Source organism: Ranitomeya imitator, chromosome 1 (assembly GCF_032444005.1).
Source record: "Ranitomeya imitator isolate aRanImi1 chromosome 1, aRanImi1.pri, whole genome shotgun sequence".
NCBI lineage: Eukaryota > Metazoa > Chordata > Amphibia > Anura > Dendrobatidae > Ranitomeya > Ranitomeya imitator.
Window position 1 is genome coordinate 12321157 of NC_091282.1, and position 23734 is coordinate 12344890.

The 23734-nt window shown below is 45.7% G+C and overlaps 1 protein-coding gene across 1 annotated transcript in view; it reads right to left on the reverse strand.

Moving 5' to 3' along the window:
- LOC138657432 (oocyte zinc finger protein XlCOF6-like) overlaps positions 1 to 23734 on the reverse strand; it is a 49440-nt gene that overhangs the window by 9574 nt on the left and 16132 nt on the right. The gene's annotated exons all lie outside the window — the stretch shown is intronic.

Here is a 23734-nt window from a genome sequence, read left to right on the forward strand (position 1 = left end):
TTGAGGGATAGCATCTTTATTGAGGCTGACTGTAGGGGTTCAAATGGGTCCTTTGTCATAGCTGAAAGGGCTAGGTTAACATCCCATGGCATGCTTTTAGTTTTGTGTATGGGTCTAGCTCTACCAGCTGCCTTAATAAACCTAGAAACCCAATAGTTATTGGCAATGTTACAAGAGAACAGGGCACCCAGGACTGAGACCTGTACTGTTAGTGTACTCGTGGAAAGATTCAACTCCAAACTCTTCTGCAGAAATTCTAGGATCTGACGTATCGGAACCCCCTCTTTGATGTTAAAATCTGAAGTGGCCAGGAACTGCGTCCAGGTTCTAGAGTAGATTTTTGTTGTAATTTGTTTTCTACTCTTCACAGGGTATCCACTAAATTTGGGGAGAAGCCTCTATCTTTCAACAATGACCTCTCAAACTCCATGCCATTAAATGAAGTCCCCTGACTTGTGGATGGTTGATCAGCCCCTGGTAGAGCAGGTCCAGAAGGTCTGGAAGCACCCAGAGATCGCATACCGACCTAGTTCTGAGCCACATGAACCAGGTCCTTATGGGCCAAAATGGGACAATTAGTATGACTCTTGCCTGATCTTCCCTGATTTTCCTCACTACCAGAGGTAACAGGGTCAATGGTGGGAACGCACAAGCCAAGGAGAAATCCCATTTTATCAAGAAGGCGTCCACTACCAGAGGATTCTCCCTGGGATTTAGGTAACAGAATTTTCTTTTCTGTTTTGTCTGGTGGCAAAGAGGTCCACCTTGATTGACCAGAAACTCATTAAGGGACATAAGATTTATTATGGTTCTAAATGATTTACGGTATCTGGTTTCTGAATAAGGAATAGAGGAAAGTAAAATCCTCTGTACCTCTCTCAGATTCTGGAACCTCTATCAGGACTTTAAGGCACAAACTCACAACTTCTGCTTCTAATGCCATCTGTTCAAGGGGAGAAGAGCGCAAGGGAGTTAATTTAAAATTATTTCGTGGAATGTGACTAAACTCAAGTCTGAGTCCATCAGATATTATGCTCCGCACCCAATCACTATTTGTGATTTTTGACCATGCTGATAAGAAGGCTAACAATCTCCCCCCCAGGGATTGCTAATCATTGGTCAGGTTTCTTACGCTCGCCTGAGGAACGACGGAACATAAAGCCCGCTCTCTTCTACATTTATCCTCCCATCTAAAATGGTTTCTAGTGGGTGATAATGTGCGCTTTCTTCCCTGACCAAATCTTTTCCTGTTGAAGGGACGACGGTAGGACATGCATGATAAATTAGGAAATCTCTTTTTATCATCCCGGCTTTCTCCAGCAGCTCATCCAGGGCCGGACCAAACAGATACTCCCCCTTGCATGCGATAGCACAGAGTTTTGACCTCGTTTGGATGTCCCCGACCAGCATTTCAACCACAGGGCTCTACGAGCCGCGTTAGAGAGTCCTGCTGCTCTGGCCGCCATTCTAACCAAATCAACTGAAGCGTCTAATAGGAAGGCAGCGGCCTCTTCAATCACCGGTAGGGCACTCAAAATAGTATCTCTAGAAGCCCCTTCTCTTAACTGGGATTCTAATACTGGGATTCATGGATCTGGCCGTACAAGTTGACGCTACCGCTGGTCTTAGGGAACCGGCCGCCATTTCCCAAGTTCCCTTAAGGAAGAAATCTGTCTTCCTGTCTTCCTGTCAAGGGGATCCTTAAGCGTCCCCCATATCATCAAAGGGTAGTGAGGCTCGTTTTTATGTTTTGGCCACTGCAGCATCTAATTCAGGGGCTTTGTCCCAGGTGTTGACTGCCGGGTCGCCGAAGAGTTCTCTGGGTTTCAGAGCTGGTGGTAAAGAACCCTTCTTTTCAGGCTTTTTCCATTCTCGGAAAATTAGCTCCTGGATCTTTTCATTTAATGGAAAGTACCTTCGTCCTTGTCTGGATAGCTGCTGTTTGGGTTCTGCTATGCACATCGTTCCCCTGACCGTTTTAACCAACTTATCTACCCGATCCAGGGGCAGACAGAAGCGGGCAGTCTTCCCCAGACGAGGGAACTGAATCATAGGAGCCCTCCTCTCTTTCCTCATCCGCCGAAGAATCAGAGTCCAAAGGGGCCTTGTATTTCAAGCTTCCTGCTTGAGACAGGGACTTGAGGGATTCTTTACTTCCGCCCTGACCATCTCTTTCAGGCTTGCAGTGACATTAAGGGATTCTTCTGCTACCTAAGGGAGGACAGTAAGGCAACATAGTCTAATAAACCGAAGCTTAAACTTAGGGGAAGAAACCTTCATAGGAACATGACGAGAAGACAACCAAACCAAATCCCCCACACGAAGCCGGGGACCAACACACCGACGGCGGTTAGCAAAACGTTGAGCCCTTTCCTGAGACAACGTCAAATTGTCCACCAAATTAGTCCAAATCTGCTGCAGCCTGTCCTCCACAGAATCAACACCAGGACAATCAGAAGGCTCAACCTGCCCAGAAGAAAAACGAGGATGAAAACCAAAATTACAAAAGAAAGGTGAAACCAAAGTAGCCGAACTAGCCCGATTATTAAGAGCATACTCGGCCAACGGCAAGAAAGACACCCAATCATCCTGATCAGCAGACACAAAGCATCTCAAATAGGTCTCCAAGGTCTGATTAGTTCGCTCAGTTTGGCCATTAGTCTGAGGATGAAACGCCGAAGAAAAAGACAAATCAATGCCCATCCTAGCACAAAAGGCCCGCCAAAATCTAGAGACAAACTGAGAACCTCTGTCAGACACAATATTCTCCGGAATGCCATGCAAACGAACCACATGCTGAAAAAATAATGGAACCAGATCTGAGGAGGAAGGCAACTTAGGCAAAGGTACCAGATGGACCATTTTAGAGAACCGGTCACAAACAACCCAGATAACAGACATGTTCTGGGAAACAGGAAGATCCGAAATAAAATCCATGGAAATATGCGTCCAGGGCCTCTCAGGGACCGGCAAAGGCAAAAGCAACCCACTAGCGGGGGAACAGCAAGGCTTGACCCGGGCGCAAGTCCCACAGGACTGCACAAAAGCACGCACATCGCGCGACAAGGAAGGCCACCAAAAGGACCTAGCAACCAAATCTCTGGTACCAAAAATCCCAGGATGACCAGCCAACACTGAACAATGAACCTCAGAAATAACCTTACTTGTCCATCTATCAGGAACAAACAGCTTCCCCACTGGACAGCGGTCAGGCCTATCAGCCTGAAATTCCTGAAGCACCCGCCGCAAATCAGGGGAGATAGCAGAAAGAATCACCCCCTCCTTAAGAATGCCAACCGGCTAAAGGACTCCAGGAGAATCAGGCGAAAAACTCCTAGAGAGGGCATCAGCCTTAACATTCTTAGATCCCAGAAGATACGAGACTACAAAATCAAAACGGGAGAAAAACAGGGACCATCGAGCCTGTCTAGGATTCAGCCGCTTGGCCGACTCGAGGTAAATCAGATTCTTATGATCGGTCAGGACCACAACGCGGTGTTTAGCTCCCTCAAGCCAATGTCGCCACTCCTCAAACGCCCACTTCATAGCCAACAACTCCCGATTGCCGACATCATAATTGCGTTCCGCAGGCGAAAACTTTCTGGAAAAAAAAGCACACGGTTTCATGAAAGAACCATCAGACTCCCTCTGAGACAAAACGGCCCCTGCCCCAATCTCAGAAGCGTCGACCTCAACCTGAAAAGGAAGAGAAACATCCGGCTGACGCAACACAGGGGCAGAAGTAAATCGGCGTTTAAGCTCCTTAAAGGCCTCAACAGCCTCAGAGGACCAATTCGTCACATCAGCGCCTTTCTTCGTCAAATCAGTAAGGGGCTTAACCACACTGGAAAAGTTGGCAATGAAACGGCGATAGAAATTAGCAAAGCCCAAAAATTTTTGAAGGCCCTTCACAGATGTGGGTTGGATCCAGTCATGAATAGCTTGGACCTTAACAGGATCCATTTCTATAGACGAGGGAGAAAAAATAAAACCCCAAAAAGAGACCTTCTGAACTCCGAATAGGCACTTAGACCCCTTCACAAACCATTATCACGAAGGATCTGGAACACCATCCTGACCTGCTTCACATGAGACTCCCAATCATCGGAAAAAATCAAAATATCATCCAAATATACGACCATGAATTTATCAAGATAATTGCGGAAAATATCATGCATGAAAGACTGGAACACAGATGGAGCATTAGAGAGCCCAAATGGCATCACAAGATATTCAAAATGGCCTTCGGGCGTATTAAATGCAGTTTTCCATTCGTCACCCTGTTTAATACGAACAAGATTATATGCCCCTCGGAGGTCAATCTTAGTAATCCAACTAGCCCCCTGTATCTGAGCAAACAAATCAGTAAGCAAAGGCAAGGGGTATTGGAATTTGACCGTGATCTTATTAAGAAGACGATAATCTATACAGGGTCTCAAGGAGCCATCCTTCTTAGCAACAAAAAAGAAACCTGCTCCCAATGGTGACGAGGAGGGCCGAATATGCCCCTTCTCCAAAGACTTCTTAACATAACTCCGCATGGCGGCATGCTCTGGCACAGACAGATTGAAAAGTCGGCCCTTAGGGAACTTGCAACCAGGAATCAAGTTAATAGCACAATCACAGTCCCTGTGCGGAGGAAGGGAACTGGACTTGGGCTCATCAAATACATCCTGGAAATCCGACAAAAACTCAGGGACCTCAGAAGAGGGGGAAGAGGAAATTGACATCACAGGAACGTCACTATGTACCCCTTGACAACCCCAACTAGTCACCGACATAGTTTTCCAATCCAGCACCGGATTATGTTCCTGTAACCATGGAAAACCCAGTACAACAACATCATGCAGGTTATGCAACACCAGAAAACGGCAATCTTCCTGATGTGCAGGAGCCATGTACATGGTCATCTGCGTCCAGTACTGAGGTTTATCCTTGGCCAATGGTGTAGCATCAATACCCCTCAAAGGAATAGGGCTCTGCAAAGGCTGCAAGGAAAAACCACAGCGCCTGGCGAATTCTAAGTCCATTAAGTTCAGGGCAGCGCCTGAATCCACAAATGCCATGACAGAAAAGGACGACAATGAGCAAATCAGGGTCACAGATAAGAGAAATTTAGGCTGTATAATACTAATGGCAACAGACCTAGCGACTCTCTTAGTACGCTTAGGGCAATCAGAGATAACATGAGCAGAATCACCACAGTAAAAACACAGCCTATTCTGACGTCTGAATTCCTGCCGTTCTGTTCTAGTCAAAATCCTATCACATTGCATAGGTTCTGGACTCTGCTCAGAGGATACTGCCATATGGTGCACAGCTTTGCGCTCACGCAGACGCCGCTCGATCTGAATGGCTAGAGACATAGATTCGCTCAAACCGGCAGGCATAGGAAAGCCCACCATAACATCTTTAAGGGCTTCAGAAAGACCTTTTCTGAAAATAGCAGCCAGAGCCTCTTCATTCCATTTAGTGAGCACAGACCATTTTCTAAATTTCTGGCAGTATAACTCTGCCGCTTCCTGACCTTGACACAAGGCCAACAGGGTTTTTTTCTGCATGATCCACAGAATTAGGTTCGTCATACAATAATCCGAGCGCTTGAAAAAATGCATCAACATTCAATAATGCCGGATCCCCTGTTTCAAGAGAAAAAGCCCAGTCTTGAGGGTCACCACGCAGCAAGGATATGATGATTTTTACTTGCTGAATGGGATTACCAGAAGAACGGGGTTTCAAAGCAAAAAAACAATCTGCAGTTATTTTTAAAGTTCAAAAACTTGGATCTGTCCCCAAAAAACAAATCAGGAGTAGGAATTCTAGGCTCTAAAGCCGGAGTCTGGACAACATAGTCCTGGATACTCTGTACTCTTGCAGCAAATTGATCCACACGAGAAAACAAACCCTGAACATCCATGCCAAAGCATATATCCTGAACCACCCAGATATCAAGAGGAAAAAAAAGACAAACCAGAGCACAGAAAAAAAAATGGTTCAGAACTTTCTTTTCCTTCTTTTGAGATGCATTTAATTCATTTTTGGCCACTTGTACTGTTATGATCTGGTGGTCTAGGAGCAACATGGAACGAGCTCTGAAGGAAGTGGTAACTGTACTGACCGCAGTCCCTAAGCTCAACACAACACTAGAAGTAGCCGTGGAATGCTCCTAACTCTCCCTAGGCATCTCGTCACAGCCTAAGAGCTAACTACCCCTAAAGAAAGAAGCAGGAAAGCTATCTTGCCTCAGAGAAAATCCCCAAAGGATAGATTAGCCCCCCACAAATAATGACTGTGAGTGGAGAGGGAAAAGACATACACAGAATGAAACCAGGATGAGCACAGGAGGCCAGTCTAGCTTGATAGATAGGACAGGATGGAATACTGTGCGGTCAGTATAAAACACTACAAAAATCCACGCAGAGTTTACAAAAAATCTCCACACCTGACTAAAGGTGTGGAGGGTAAATCTGCTTCCCAGAGCTTCCAGCAAGACAGAATTAATTCACACTGATAAGCTGGACAAACATAGAAAGCACTGAACAGATAAGTCCACAATCTGTGAACAGAACAGAGCAAGTAAGAACTTAGCTTTGCTGAACAGGTCAGGATAACAGGGAAATCCAAAGAGATGTGAATCCAACCAGGAACCATTTACAAGTGGCACTGGCTGAAGGAACAGCCAGGCCTAAATAGCCGAGCAGAAGAGACGATAAGTGGAGGCAGCTGATGACAGCTAACTCCAAGGAGCAGCCATACCACTTGAAACCACAAGAGGGAGCCCAAGAGCAGAACTCACAAAAGTGCCACTTACAACCACCGGAGGGAGCCCAAGAGCGTAATTCACAACACCCATGCACTTCTGAGGGGGACTGCGTCACTGAGTGAACATTCACGTAGATCACTTACCAGTGGCTGCAGTAAAAAGGTACCAGAATATGAGGGGGGAGTTCTTCCCAGTCGATGCTGCCAATCCCTGTCTGGAGGACCTCTTACGACTGGACTGGTCACTCCTTCTGTCACGCTCCTTTTCTTTGGGCTTCTGTCGTACCTCTTCCAGCAGCTGGGGCTGCTGCTCGTGATCACTCTCCATCATGAATCAACACTGAGACCAGAAGCAAGGGTCCGGACCTGGAGCCTGCTTAAATTCCCCCTTACGGTCAGCAGATCCGCCATGCGCTGCCCCGATTTGCTCTCTGCCCCCATAGGTGCACAGACAGGCTAGAGGGGCCTGCATGTGTCCGGTGTTCAATTCCGGTGGGCGCAGCGATCCCGGTGACCCGGAAGCGCACGCCAGCTCCGTCTCCAATGTCACCGCGGCCTATCAGCGCTTCCTTTATGTGATCAGAGCAGCACAGGATGCCCAGACAGCCAGAGGCGCTCCGGACAGCGCCAACCATCATGCCACCGGTTCCCCACGCAACACTCCAGCACCATCCACGCACTGCTGGAGCAGGTGCTGACCAGAAGAAGGGATTTAAGCAGGCTCCAGGTCCGGACCCTTGCTTCTGGGCTCAGTGTTGATTCATGATGGAGAGTGATCATGAGTGCTGGCCTCCATGGAGACGGATGTCCTCTGGAATCTGTTCCCTGCTGCGAATGCCACCGCTGGGCAGCCCAGCCAGGACCACCATGGCGGCGTCTCAAGGAACTCTGCACTGGCTGAGGTAGGAGACCCCCCGGAACATGAGTCGGCTGGCCTGGGATGCATAGGTTCTTCTGTAGGATTTAGTCCCTATAGGAACAGGAAACCAACTAATATGTGGGAGAGGTGCCACCCTTTTGTATCTGTAGGTTTCCTGTTCCCGAAGGGCAGATCCCCTCTCTCGTGGTGCGGTCATGGGGACTGAATAAAATGAAATATCACATGGTCATAAGTATTCAGCCCCCTTGCTCAGTATTGAGTAAAAGCACCTTTTGAGCTAGTACAGCCATGAGTCTTCTTGGGAATGATGCAACAAGTTTTTTCACACCTTGATTTGGGAATCCCCTGCCATTCTTCCTTGCAGGTCCTCTACGGTTCCGTCTGGTTGGATGGTGGACAGCCATTTTCAGATGGTTTTGGGTCAGGGCTCTGGCTGGGCCAGTCAAGAATGGTCAGAGTTGTTCTGAAGCCGCTCCTTTGTTATTTTAGCTATGTGCTTAGGGTCATTGTCTTGTTGGAAGGTGAACCTTTGGCCAAGTCTGAGGTCCAAAGCACTCTGGAATAGGTTTTCATCCAGGATATCTCTGTACTTGGCCCCATTCATGTATCCTTCAATTGCAACCAATCATCCTGTCCCTGCAGCTGAAAAAACGCCCCCATAGCATGATGCTGCCACCACCATGCTTCACTGTTGGGATTGTACTGGGCAGGTGATGAACAGTGCCTGGTTTTCTTCACACATACCGCTTAGAATTATCACCAAAAAGGTCTATATTCGTCTCATCAAACCAGAGAATCTTATTTCTCATAGTCTGGGAGTCCTTCATGTGTTTTTTTTTAGCAAACTCTATGTGGCTTTCATAGGTCTTGCACTGAGGAGAGGCTTCCATCAGGCCACTCTGCCATAAAGGCCCAAATTGTGGAGGGCTGCAGTGATAGTTGACATTGTGGAACTTTCTCCCATCTCCCTACTGCATCTCTGGAGCTCAGCCACAGTGATCTTGGGGTTCTTCGTTACCTCTCACCAAGGCTCTTCTCCCACGATTGCTCAGTTTGGCTGGACGGCCAGGTCTAGGAAGACTTCTGGTGGTCCCAAACATCTTCCATTTAAGGATTATGGAGGCCACTGTGCTCTTAGGAACCTTGAGTACTGCAGAAATTCTTTTGTAACCTTGGCCAGATCCGTGCCACAATTCTGTCTCTGAACTCCTTGGCCAGTTCCTTTGACCTCATGATTCTCATTTGGTATGACATGCCCTGTAAGGTCTTATATAGACAGGTGTGCGCCTTTACAAATCAAGTCCTGTAAGTTTAATTAAACACAGCTGGACTCCAATGAAGGAGTAGAACCATCTCAAGGAAATGGACAGCATATGACCTAAATATGAGTGTCTAAGCTAAGAGTCTGAATACTTATGACCATGTGATTTTTCAGTTTTTCTTTTTCAATAAATTTGCAAAAATTTCTTCATTTCTTTTTTTTTTTCAGTCAAGATGGGGTGCAGAGAGTACATTAATGAGAAAAAATGAACTTTTTTGAATTTACCAAATCGCTGCAATGAAACAAAGAGTGAAAAATTTAAAGGGGTCTGATACTTTCCGTACCCACTGTATGAGACACGTCTCTCAGAAGTGGTAATTCTAGACTAAATTACACCGTTGTGGTCCTCACCACCGGTACCGAGGTCCCAGCACATTGTGGCCCCAAGTATGAATCAGCGAGGCCAAAGCCTAATGCTCTCTGCTCTGCACCTGGAGGATGAGGACCCTGAGGAGGGGGACAGAGAAGACCCTCGTCAGTCAGATGGAGGAGCCGTACTAAGAAACACAACTTCTCCAAGTTTTGTCTCCACTAGGGATGGAACCACAGAGGAGCTGGAGAAAGCTCCACATTTTAACCCCCTAAATGCATTAATTAATATGGGACAAAGACCCACCACGGGGTCAAAACGTTACCTACTTACCTACTTTAGACCTACCACGGAGTCCCTCTCCTAATTGCCTTAACACTGTGGTGACTTGAATAAACTTTTTGCTCCTGTTATGCATTTAAAAAATCCAAACCAGAGTGCGGCAGTTTTCTTCAATATAAGCTTGCTTTCGGAGGTAGGTACCAAGACTAACATCCGATATCCTGCTTTAACCCCAGGAGCTTTTTTCCGTTTTGCGTTTTCGTTTTTCACTCCCCTCATTCCCAAAGCCATAACTTTTTTATTTTTCCATCAATATGGCCATGTGAGAGCTTATTTTTTGCGGGACAAGTTGTACTTTTGAACATCACCATTGGTTTTACCTTGTTGTGTACTAAAAAAAAAAAAATGGAGAAAAAATTCCAAGTGAAATTGCAAAAAAAGTGCAATTCCACTCTTGGGTGTTTTTTTATTTTTTTTATTTTATAGTTTCACTAAATGCTAAAACTGACCTGCCATTATGATTCTCCAGGTCATTAAGAGTTCTTAGACACCAAACATGTCTAGGTTCTTTTTTTTATATGAATCAAACTGACCCTAAGAGATAGGGAGAAAAAAGGGGAACAAACGCTGCACACGATCTGTAAAAACGGTTTCTAAATTGCACGCTATAATAGTTGCACTCACTAGAAACAGGCAAAATGAGGCATAAACATACGGCAGCTCAACCAGCTAGGCTCATGGGAGGCTTCAGACAACAGTGGTGAAAGCAATCAATAGACAGAGAAATTCCCAGATAGTTGTCTGCGCTTCCGTCACAAGATTCTCGTGGAAATCAAATATAATCGTTTATTTAGGCGTTACAGGATAAAACAACACGTTTCGTCTCCAACATTCCGGAGTCTTCTTCAGGTTATTTAAAAAATAAGTATATCATATATGATATGACATACGTATTTTTCTTTAAATAACCTGAAGAAGACTCCGGGATGTTGGAGTCGAAACGCGTTGTTTTGTGCCTATATATTAGCATGGGAGAAAGAACTTGGACTGGGAGGTTGAGCGCATTTATACAAATTTGTTTGGGCCATCTAGCTGTGTAAGAGTTCAAGAACACTCATATAAGATGGTCACAAGATGATATACCACCCCAGTGGTAACTCGTACCTGGTACCCCAACATACCCCCTGCCTGTTGGAGGTGTAATAGAGATAAAGGGGAGTTCCTGCACATTTGGTGGTCATGTGATAAGATTAGACCGTTTTGGAATAGTGTTTTGAAGGTTATCACCAAGTTGTGCAAAACCCCCATGGCCAAACCTCATCTTTCTGAACTGGTCTCGCGATCTTTCACAGACCAAGTACTAATCACTACTCCTATTTATATTAGCAGCGGCCTAACTAATTATTCCCACAAAATGGCGCTCTCAGAGTAGTCCGAGCGTTGTTGATTGGCTCCAAAAAGTTGATCAGCTTTATTATGTAGAGGAAATTGGAGCTTTCACAAACTTCTCAAGAGACAGGTTTGGGGTAACATGGCAGCTACGGGTTCTGTATAGAGAATCGGATGAATACTTAAGGATGATGAGTCGGCAGTCTCACACAACGACTGAATGAAGATCTGGCGTCCACCGTAAAAACTAACAAGTTTTCATAAGAGATTAATGCTTGTCACATAGGTCTCGTGAAGCTGTAAGGCACTAACGCCGATACCACTATCCATTCTTACATGGAGGACTCCCCTACCTCCCCTCCTTCATCTTATCTTCCTCAGCCTACTTTCTCTATCTGTCTCTCTGTATCAATGTTATAATTAAAGATCTATAGGTGTGTACACATTAGAGTCCTTCCTCATAAAACAGTAGGAAAATGAAGACAAACTGTTGTGGAATGAAAGACTGTAACTTCTACTATGATTAATCTTAACATGTACCATGTGACGACTTAAAGAAGGAACTATTGACAACATTTTATTGAAAAAAAACACACACAAACCCCGTTATGGAATTTTACATTATTGTTTATTTGTGTTATATAACCCAATAAAAAGAGGTTTAAAAGAAACGAGACGTTTTATCCTATAACTCCTAAATAAACGATTATATTTGATTTCTGCGAGAATCTTGCGACGGAAGCGCCGACAACTACTGTATCTGGGTATTTCTCTCATTTTGTGCAATTTTCCGATACCCGTACCGATTCTACTTTTCGTGATCTGGGGTCGGTTGAGGGCTTATTTTTTGCGTGCTGAGCTGACGTTTTTAATGATACCATTTTGGTGCAGATACGATCTTTTGATTGCCCGTTATTGTATTTTAATGCAATGTTGTGGCGACCAACAAAACAATTTTGCCGTTTTGTCTTTTTTTTTCCTCGCTACGCCACTTAACGATCAGGTTGATGCTTATTTTTATTGATAGATCGGGTGATTCTGAACACGACGATACCAAATATCTGTATGTTTGTTTTTTTTAAATTCTTTTATTTTGAATGGAGTGAAGGGCGGGTGATTTAAGCTTTTATTTTTTTCATATTTTTAAAAACTTTTTTTTATTTTTGGCATGCTTTAATAGCCTCCATGGGAGGCTAGAAGCTGCAATAACTCGATCACCGCTGCTATAACTCGATCACCTCTGCTACATAGAGGCGATGGGCAGATCGCCTCTATGAGCGCCGACCACTGGGTGGTGCTCACAGCAATCCGGCACCACCAACCATAGAGGTCTCAAGGAGATCTCTGGTTGTCATGCCGACGCACTGATGACCCCCAATCATGTGACGGGGGTCACCAGTGCAAGCATTTTCGGCTGTCAGTTTGACAGCAGTATTTATTTAGTTAATAGGCACGGGTGGATCGCGATTCCACCCGCATCTATTGTGGGCACATGTCAGCTGTTCAAAACAGCTGACATGTCCCGGCTTTGATGCGGGTTCACTGCCGGAGCCCACAATAAAGCGGGGGTTACTGCCATCGGACGTACTATTCCGTCCGATGGCAGTAAGGGGTTAAAGGAGCGTACTGTGGCCTTTTTGTTATATAAGTGGCTCTGCACTGCCTGAGCATCCATTAAATGCTATTTTACTATACCACGTGCTCAATTACACTCTTATGTCCAGCGGACCCCTAGGATGCCCGCCATACAGTAGTTCAAAGGGTGAAAATCCCTTGGAAGTCTGCGATACCTCGCGAATGGCGAACATCAAGTAGGGCAGCAACATGTCCCAATTCCTTCCAGCCTTGGAAACTACCTTCTTCAACATGGCGAGAAAGGAGTACACCAGGAGCATATAAAGCTATCTAACTCGTGGGGGGTTCTGTTGGTGGATCTCTCCCGCTGCGCCTGGCTCTGGGACCCTGTATTGGTAAGCGCTGCTCCGGTTTACTTTTGGACTGTCATACCACTGGGTGTTGTCGACTAAGTAGTATATACCTGACACAGTTAAACCTACAGTGACTTGCGTTTATATTGTAACTGTTATATTGGCCCCATAGTCAGTACGCACCGGGGGGATACCCACTCATGTTTTTATCATCCTTGTACGTTGTATTTTTTGATACTATTTTGATGATACTAGTCACACTTTTGTATTAACATATGTGGTTTAATAAAGTATTGTTATTATTTTCTATTACCTATATGCTCCTGGTGTACTCCTTTCTCGTAATCTTTATGGAGTTGGTTCTTGCGTTTGGTGAGGGGTCTTTCTGCACTATTTAGTGCTTTGAATTCCCCTTGTATATTTATTATGTTGCCTGGTCTTGTTACCCTTCTTCAACATGGACTTGAGGGTTTTGTTGAAGCACTTGAACTATTCCGTCTGTCTGGGGATGATACACCAATGTGCGCAACTGTTTATTTTGAGAAGCTTGCACAGTTCCTTCATCACCTTGGACTTAAAAAAGGAGTCCACTGATCAGTAAGGATCTCCTTTGGTAGCCCAAGGCGACAGAACATGGCAAACTCCCAGGCAATAAGCTTAGCCGTTATGCGGAAGCGGAATCTCCTCCGGATACCAGGTGGCGTAGTCTACGACCACAAATATGTGTTGGTGGCCCCGAGCGGATTTTACTATTGGCCTTACCAGATCCATCGCAGTCCGCTTGAAAGGTACCTCTATAACGGTAGAGGTACCAACGGACTCCGGTAGTTTGTGGTGGGTGAGGTTAGTTGGTACTCAGGACACATTTCACAGAACCTCAGCGTAGACCCCAGGCCAAAGAAAAACCACTGCAATACGCGCTCCTGCATCTTTTTGGTCCCCAAGTGCCCTCCCGGCATATGGGTGTGAGCTATTTCGAGCACTGCCCGACGGTAGGATTGGGGCACTACCAGTTCTACCACCTCATCCCGGATTTTTTCAACCCTGTATAGTAAATCCTGGTTGATCACCATAAGTGGGAACACCGTCGCTGACCTGATTGCTGAGCCACTCCATTTACCTCAATTATTCTTTCCTGTGCCCGTATCAGAGTGGGATCCTGGAGCTGAACTGTCCCACATGTACCAGGGCACACTTCCAGCTCGGGGATCTACGGAGTCTCCTCGACCTCTTCTGCCAATACCACGAGGGGAAAGCTATCGTGGTTACACTCTGCTACTAGGTTGGCGACCCCTGTGGCAGGTATCCCTGACTTGGGATCTTCGGGTTCTGATCCCGGAACAACATTTACCCTGGGAGGGTTCATTTTATTTTTCCACAGAGACCAGAAGATGGGCAAATCCCTTCCCAGGACAGCCCCATAAGGAAGGGTCTTCACTACTCCCACCACATGTTTATTCTCCCCGCAGGGCATAACAAACGAGACCTCCACTGTTGGGTACTCGCGGAGTTCACCATGTATACACACAACACCCACATTTTTCCCAGGGGATACTAAACCCGAGATTAATGACCCATGCACAAGTGTCACTAGGCTCCCTGAGTCCAGGAGGGCCTTTTCCATGTCACAATTGACGCACACCTGGCACAGATGCGGTCCACCCGCTGGGACGAACGGATTCGTGGTAAAAAAAAAAGCCTGGGCGTACATCTGCAGAGTATACCCACAGTCCATAGGTTCAGCTGTCAGGGAGCAGTTGGCAACATTTCCTGGCCCTTGGCACTGCCAACACTTAATAGCTACGGCATTACTGGACCTTAACCCCTTCATGACCTTGGGATTTTTCATTTTTCCGTGTTCGTTTTTCACTCCCCTCCTTCCCAGAGCCATAACTTTTTTATTTTTCCGTGAATTTGGCCATGTGAGGGCTTATTTTTTGCGGGACGAGTTGTACTTTTGAACGACATCATTGGTTTTAGCATGTCGTGTACTAGAAAACGGGAAAAAAATTCCAAGTGCGGTGAAATTGCAAAAAAAGTGCAATCCCACACTTGTTTTTTGTTTGGCTTTTTTGCTAGGTTCACTAAATGTTAAAACTGACTTGACATTATGATTCTCCAGGTCAGTACGAGTTCATTGATACCTAACATGACTAGGTTATTTTTTATCTAAGTGGTGAAAAAAAATTCCAAACTTTGCTAAAAAAAAAAAAAAATAAAAAAAAAAATTGCGCCATTTTCCGATACTCGTAGCGTCTCTATTCTTCGTGATCTGGGGTCGGTTGAGGGCTTATTTTTTGCGTACCGAGATGACGTTTTTAATGATAGCATTTTGGTGCAGATACGTTCTTTTGATCGCCCGTTATTGCATTTTAATGCAATGTCGCGGCGACCTAAAAAAACGTAATTCTGGCGTTTCGAATTTTTTTCTCGCTACGCCGTTTAGCGATCAGGTTAATGCTTTTTTTTAATTGATAGATCGGGCGATTCTGAGCGCGGCGATACCAAATATGTGTAGATTTGATTTTTTTTTTATTGATTTATTTTGATTGGGGCGAAAGGGGGGTGATTTAAACTTTTATATTTTTTTCACATTTTTTTAACTTTTTTTTTTACTTTTGCCATGCTTCAATAGCCTCCATGGGAGGCTAGAAGCACGCACAACGCGATCGGCTCTGCTTCATAGCAGCGATCTGCTGATCGCTTCTATGTAGCAGAAATGGAGGTGTGCTGTGAGCGCCGACCACAGGGTGGCGCTCACAGCCACCGGTCATCAGTAACCATAGAGGTCTCAAGGACCTCTATGGTTACCATCCTGACGCATCGCCGACCCCCGATCATGTGACGGGGTCGGCGATGACGTCATTTCCGGCCGCCCGGCCGGATGCGGTAGTTAAATGCCGCTGTCTGCGATTGACAGCGGCATTTAACTAGTTAATAGGTGCGGGCAGATCGCGATTCTGCCCGTGCCTATTACGGGCACATGTCAGCTGTTCAAAACAGCTGACATGTCCCGGCTTTGATGCGGGCTCACCGCGGAGCCCTGCATCAAAGCAGGGGATCTGACCTCGGACGTACTATCCCGTCCGAGGTCAGATAGGGGTTAAGGCTAATTTAGGGGAACCGGGTCTCTTGTCACTCTCACTCCAGGGCACCCCCTCAGTATGGGATCGGTCCTGATTGGCCCCAGCAGAGGGTCCCAGGCTCCTGCGTTGACGGAGTCCGATGTGATAACAGTAGTGGAGCAGAGTCCCCTGAGAGGCCGTATACCGCTCAATCAGGCTGACCATCTGGTCTACGGTACCGGGATCCTCTTGGCCCATCCATCGCTGAATAGCGGCTCGCAAAGTAACTTCTTCAAGATGCTACTCTGTCCTCCACTTGTAAAAGAAATGGTTAATCTTCATCTTTTAAATATCAGAAAAATAGCAGAAAAACAAGTATTGCACAATGTTACCATCTGAGTCTCATTTAGCATGATTTCCCGGATATCTACATAGCAGTGGTCAACAATTCCCAGAAACTGTCAAAGGCGTCTGGCTGTTTTTGTCCAGATTCTGTTTTGTCCAAAAACACCCAAAAATGTTGAATATTCAGCCAGAATCTCATAAAACCGCAGATATGTGCAAAGACTCCCCGCATTCTTTCACCTAATCTATCTTGTATCCCAGGATGTATATGACAACCCATTGTGTAACCCATGTATATGTGCCAATTTATTATGTAACTCTACGTTTCCTTTTGATCTTGGGCCTTTAAAAGTCCAGCCCTGAAAATAAAGACCAGAGACAACTTGGACAGACAACGAGCGTGTGTCTCTCTGATTATTGCTTCATCGCTTAGGTACCTAAAAGACAGAACACCTGAGTAGGTTGGAAATCCCTTCTCTAACACACTCATTACCTGTAGTAATGGCACCAGTTTGAACTTGTTATCAGTATAAAAGACACCTGTCCACAACCTCAAACAGTCACACTCCAAACTCCACTATGGTGAAGACCAAAGAGATGTCGAAGGACACCAGAAACAAAATTGTAGCCCTGCACCAGGCTGGGAAGACTGAGTCTGCAATAGGCAAGCAGCTTGGTGTGATGAAATCAACTGTGGGAGCAATAATAAGAAAATGGAAGACATACAAGACCACTGATAATCTCCCTCGATCTGGGGCTGCACGCAAGATCTCACCCTGTGCGGTCAAAATGATCACAAGAATGGTTAAAAAATTTCCCAGGACCACACGGGGGGACCTAGTGAATGACCTGCATAGAGCTGGGACTACCATAACAAAGGCTACCATCAGTAACACTCTACACCGCCAGGGACTCAGATCCTGCAGTGCCAGACGTGTCCCACCGCATTTGGATTATCCAGAATATTATTGGGAGAACATCATATGGTCTGATGAAACCAAAGTAGAACTGTTTGGTAGAAACAAAACTCGTCATGTTTGGAGGAGACAGAATGCTGAGTTGCATCCAAAGAACACCATATCTACTGTGAAGCATGGGTGTGGGAACATCATGCTTTGGGGTTGTTTCTCTGCAAAGGGACCAGGACAACTGATCCATGTACATGAAAGAATGAATGGGGCCATGTATCGTGAGATTTTGAGTGCAAACCTCTTTCCAATAGCAAGCGCATTGAAGATGAAACGTGGATGGGTCTTTCAGCATGATAATGATCCCAAACACACCACCAGAGCAATGAAGGAGTGGCTTCGTAAGAAGCATATCAAGGTCCTGGAGTGGCCTAGCCAGTCTCCAGATCTCAACCCTATAGAAAACCTTTGGAGGGAGTTGAAAGTCTGTGTTGCCCAGCGACAGGCCCAAAACATCACTCTTCTAGAGGAGATCTGCATGGAGGAATGGGCCAACATACCAACAACAGTGTGTGGCAACCTTGTGAAGACTTACAGAAAACGTTTGACCTCTGTCATTGTCAACAAAGGATATATAACAAACTATTGAGATGAACTTTTGTTAATGACCAAATACCTATTTTCCACTATAACTTGCAAAATAAATCTTGCCAAATCAGACAAGGAGATTTTCTGGATTTGTTTTCTCATTTTGATTTTGTGGTCTACCTATGAAGTCAATTACAGGCCTCGCTCATCTTTTTAAGTAGGAGAACTTGCACAATTGGTGGTTTCCCCCACTGTGTCGATCCTTGCATAGGATCCCCCTCACTACCTCACAGTGCATAAAAATGAGGTCCACCAGTTTTGTGCACGTCTTAAAATAGTGGAAATCGCTGCACAGAGGCCAGACGGAGTATCTCTGTAATCGCACTGACCAGAAGAATAAAATCACCTAATCACTTCTACCACATGGGGAACGGTATAAAAAAAATAAATAAAACCAATTTTTCACCTGCTGTTGATTTCTTTCATTCTGCCTCCCAAAGATCACATTAAGGCTCAGCGCACATTTATCTTGCGCTCTGCACTGAGCACTTACACCAGGTTTTCTGTGTAAATCTCCACAATACGTGAATCAGACAGAACCCCAGGCAAAAGATTCCCTATAATGAGGCAGATGGAGGCACTGTGGACGCAGTCTGACTTGTGATTTGTGCACTTTTGAAAAAAAGGACACAGCTGAACAGAGGCCAGACGGAATACAGAGTAACACTGCTGCTTCATTATAGTGAACACCAAAGTAAGTGCTCAGCGTATAGCGCAGGATAACTGTGATCCCAAATGTTATGTAAAATGCTACCAATAAAAGCTGCCACTCAATCCACAAAAAAGTCCCCTCTCAGATCAGTCATCTATCAATGGAAATATAGCGGGCTTTCATGTTGCAGGTAGAACAAAGGCTCTAGAAATGGCTCCTCACCCCCAATAGAAATTCAGCAAATTCTGCACTCCCAAATCCAAATGCCCCCCTCTCTTCTGAGCCCCACAGTGAGCCTAAACCACATTTAGCGTCCGCTTGTTTAGCATTTCTGTAGCGATGAGAGCACGCCTAATTTACAGGTAAGTGTGTCTAGAAGTAAGAGCTGGGCACAACTCAGCAACAACCACTGCTGCTTATTTCTGGAAAACACCCATGGAGTCAAAATAGTCACTACACCTGTATACAAATTCCTAGAGGGGTGCAATTTCCAAAATGTGGTCACTTGAGGGGAGGTTCTGTATATGGAGTCTCAGGGCCGGCTCCAGGTTTTTGAGGGCCCCGGGCGAAAGAGTCTCAGTGGGCCCCCCTTTAACACATACCCCGATTCATGATCGCATATAAACACAGCCATGTAGTATATAACACTGTCCACGTAGTATATAGCAGCCCATGTAGTATATAGCAGCCCACGTAGCATATAGCAGCCCACGTAGTGTATAGCAGTGCCACTCACTCATGCACTGGTAGGACTAGGAGCTCCTCCTGAATCTGCCTCATAACTTCAGCAGCAAGGCAGCCAGCCAGGGGCGGAGAGCAGAGCAGAGAACGTGCTCTCTCCACCCACAAACAATGTCATGCTGGCTGCCTTCTCTTAACCCCTATGTGTGCCTGCCTGGCTGCACTCACTGAGTGATAAGATGCTTGTGTCAGAGCTGTCACATAGGGGTTAAGAGAACGCAGCCAGCAGTGACTTTGTAGGCGGAGAGAGCATGTTATCTCCTGCTCTGCTCTCCCAGCTGTATCTATGACAGCGTGAGTGGGCCCCCCTCTCTCCCCAGGGCCCCGGCATTTGCCCGCTGTGCCGGGTGCTGACGCCGGCCCTGTGAGTCTGCAGACTATTCTACCTGATTTGTACTCCAAGAGTCAAATAGCGCCCCCTCCTCCCAAGCCAAAGTCTCACTGTGTGGCTAAGCAGTACTGTACAGCCACATATGGGGTATTTTCACGTTCAGCAGAAATTGTGGGACAAATTTTGGTGCCATTTTTACCCACTTCTTGTGAAAATATAAAATCTGGGGCTACAACTATTTTTTTGTGGTAAAAAATATAATCATTTTTTTCTTCATTGCTCAATGAAATAATATTTTGTGTCACATTTGTGGTGTCACTATGATCACTGCACCCCTAGATGAATTCACTGGGAGGTGTAGTTTGTAAAATAGTCCACTTATGTGGTTTCCACTCTTCTGGCACCTCAGATGCTCTTCCAGTGGGTCAATGCACCTGCAAACCATAACAGCAAAGTATGCACTACAATTTGGCGCTCCTAAGTGCCTCCCAGCTATTGGCTGGGGACACATTAGGAGTGTGCGCACTGGAGCTCTCCCATAGGCGCACTAAAACATGCCCCCAGGAAACCTGTCTGGTGTGCACAAGGCCTAGAACACAGGACCTGGATCCGAGGACGCGGCAGGGCAACCTGGGCAGTGAGCAAGTTGGAGTCACTGCCCGAGGGGAGGAGCGGAGGCATGCAGAGACGATCGCATTACAAAAAGTAGTTTTCAACCACATATGGGGGATTGACATATTCAGAAGAAACTGCGTTAAATTACATTGTTAAAGGGAATCTGTAACCTCATTTTTCGCATATAAGCTGCGGCCACCGCCAATAGGGGCGTATCTACAGAATTCTGTAATGCTGTAGATAAGCCCCCAATGTAACCTGAAAGATATGAAAAACAAGTTAGATTATACTCACCCAGGGGCGGTCCGGGTCCGGCGCCTCCCATCTTCATGTGATGAGGTCCTCTTCCTTGCTTCTGTCGCGGCTCATGCGCAGGTATAATTCTTTGCCCTTTTGAGGGTAGATCGAAATACTGCAGTGCGAAGGTGCTGAGAAAGCTCAGAGAGGGAAAGCTCTGCCCTCAACAGGGCAAATCGGTACGCCTGCGCAGGAGCCGGGACACAAAGCGAGAAGGATGACGACATCGTGTGAAGATGGGAGGAGCTGGACTCGGACCTGCGACGCCCATCGGACCCGGACCCTGGGTAAGTATAATCTAACTTGTTTTTCTTATCTTTCAGGTTACATTGGGGGCTTAGCTACAGCATTACAGAAAGCTGTAGATAAGCCCCTAATGGTGGTGGCCGCAGCTTATATGCGAAAAATGAGGTGACAGATTCCCTTTAATTTTCTCCTATCATCCCATTTAAAAATTGAAAAATTGGGGCAACAATTTAGTGAGGAATAAAATGGTAATTTTTCATTGACTCAGCCCAATCTTATACCATTCTGTGAATCAAAGCAATATCATCAGAACAGGAATCATATTATAATCATAAATGTATCAAAACCAAATCCATACCTTCACTAGGGGGCTTATATAAATTAGCACAATGGACACTGCCAATATGGAATTATTACTGAAAACATGAAGTCAGTAGTCCACCAATAAGTATCATAAGTTATTTTATTAAATCATAATAACAGAAAGGCATACACATAGGGCATAAACAATTAAGTCAATAAAATACCATGCCAGCAGCCCCAACGCGCGTTTCAGGTCTGCATCTTCTAGGAGGCTGTCAACGTGGTATTTCACCAGGGGTAACATGCCTAAGTACGTGATACTCTTTTTTGCTGCATATATTTGCTTTGAATGTACATGTGGTCTAGAGTATCACTACATTTCAGACCTCACTCAGTACGCACTGATTATTGTGTGGATATTGGTATTGGATTCTATCAATTGATCAGTATTCAGCATTTTTTGTTAAAACTATTAACATTGAAGCACTAGCACTTTATGGTAATTGAATCATGTATATGCCTCTCACCTTTATATTAACCCCTTTACCCCCAAGGGTGGTTTGCACGTTAATGACCGGGCCAATTTTTACAATTCTGACCACTGTCCCTTTATGAGATTATAACTCTGGAACGCTTCAACGGATCCCGGTGATTCTGACATTGTTTTCTCGTGACATATTGTACTTCATGATAGTGGTAAAAATTCTTTGATAGTACCTGCGTTTATTTGTGAAAAAAAACGGAAATTTGGCGAAAATTATGAAAATTTCGCAATTTTCCAACTTTGAATTTTTATGCAATTAAATCACAGAGATATGTCACACAACATACTTACCGTATATACTTGAGTATAAGCCGACCCGAGTATAAGCCGACCCCCCTAATTTTGCCACAAAAAACTGGGAAAACTTATTGACTTGAGTATAAGCCTAGGGTGGAAATGCAGCATTTACCGGTGAATTTCAAAAATAAAAATAGATCATTATTTCCCCATAGCTCTGCCATATAGTGCTCTGCACCGTTCATATTGCCCCATAGCTGTGCCCCATATACAATGCTCTGCAGCGTTCATTGTGCCCCATACAGTGCTCTGCACCGTTCATTGTGCCCCATAGTGCTCTGCACCGTCCATTGTGCCCCATACAGTGCTCTGCACCGTTCATTGTGCCCCATACAGTGCCCTGCACCGTTCATTGTGCCCCATACAGTGCTCTGCACCGTTCATTGTGCCCCATACAGTGCTCTGCACCGTTCATTGTGCCCCATACAGTGCTCTGCACCATTCATTGTGCCCCATACAGTGCTCTGCACCATTCATTGTGCCCCATATAGTGCTCTGCACCGTTCATTGTGCCCCATACAGTGCTCTGCACCATTCATTGTGCCCCATACAGTGCTCTGCACCGTTCATTGTGCCCCATATAGTGCTCTGCACCATTCATTGTGCCCCATATAGTGCTCTGCACCGTTCATTGTGCCCCATACAGTGCTCTGCACCATTCATTGTGCCCCATATAGTGCTCTGCACTATTTATTTTGTCCCATAGATGCTCCACATAAATCTGTGCCGCTGCTGCTGCAATAAAAAAAAAAACAAAACACATACTCACCTCTCTTGCTTGCAGCTCCCGGCGTCTCGTTCCGGCGTCCAGTCCCGGCGTCTCTGCACTGACTGATCAGGCAGAGGGCGCCGCGCACACTATATGCGTCATCGCGCCCTCTGACCTGAACAGTCAGAGCGCAGAGACGCTGGGAAGATGGAGGCGCCGGGAAGATGGAGCGACGCCCGGCGGCTGGAACGCGGACAGGTGAATATGACATACTTACCTGGTCCCAGTGATCCTGACGCTCACTCTGCCTGTCACAGCTGGTCTTCGGTGCCGCAGCTTCTTTCTCTATCAGCGGTCACCGGCTCCGCTGATTAGAGAAATGAATATGCGGCTCCACCCCTATGGGAGGTGGAGCCGCCTATTCATTTTTCTAATGAGCGGTCCCACGTGACCGCTGAAGAGGGGAAGAAACTGCAGCACAGAAGACCGTGGGACGGCAGGGGGAGCGCCAGGATCGCCAGGACTAGGTAAGTATACCTCAGCGCCCTCACCCGCCGACCCTGCCACCCACCTTGAATCGAGTATAAGCCGAGAGGGGCACTTTCAGCCCAAAAATTTGGGCTGAAAATCTTGGCTTATACTCGAGTATATACGGTAATAAGTAACATTTCCCACATGTCTACTTTACATCAGCACAATTTTGGAACCAAAATTTTTTTGTTAGGGAGTTATAAGGGTTAAAAGTTGACCAGCAATTTCTCATTTTTACAACACCATTTTTTTTTTAGGGACCACATCTCATTTGAAGTCATTTTGAGGGGTCTATATGATAAAAAATACCCAAGTGTGACACCATTCTAAAAACTGCACCCCTCCAGGTGCTCAAAACCACATTCAAGAAGTTTATTAACCCTTCAGGTGTTTCACAGGAATTTTTGGAATGTTTAAATAAAAAGGAACATTTAACTTTTTTTCACAAAAAATTTACTTCAGCTCCAATTTGTTTTATTTTACCAAGGGTAACAGGAGAAAATGGACCCCAAAAGTTGTTGTACAATTTGTCCTGAGTACGCTGATACCCCATATGTGGGGGTAAACCACTGTTTCGGCGCATGGCAGAGCTAGGAAGGGAAGGAGCGCCGTTTGACTTTTCAATGCAAA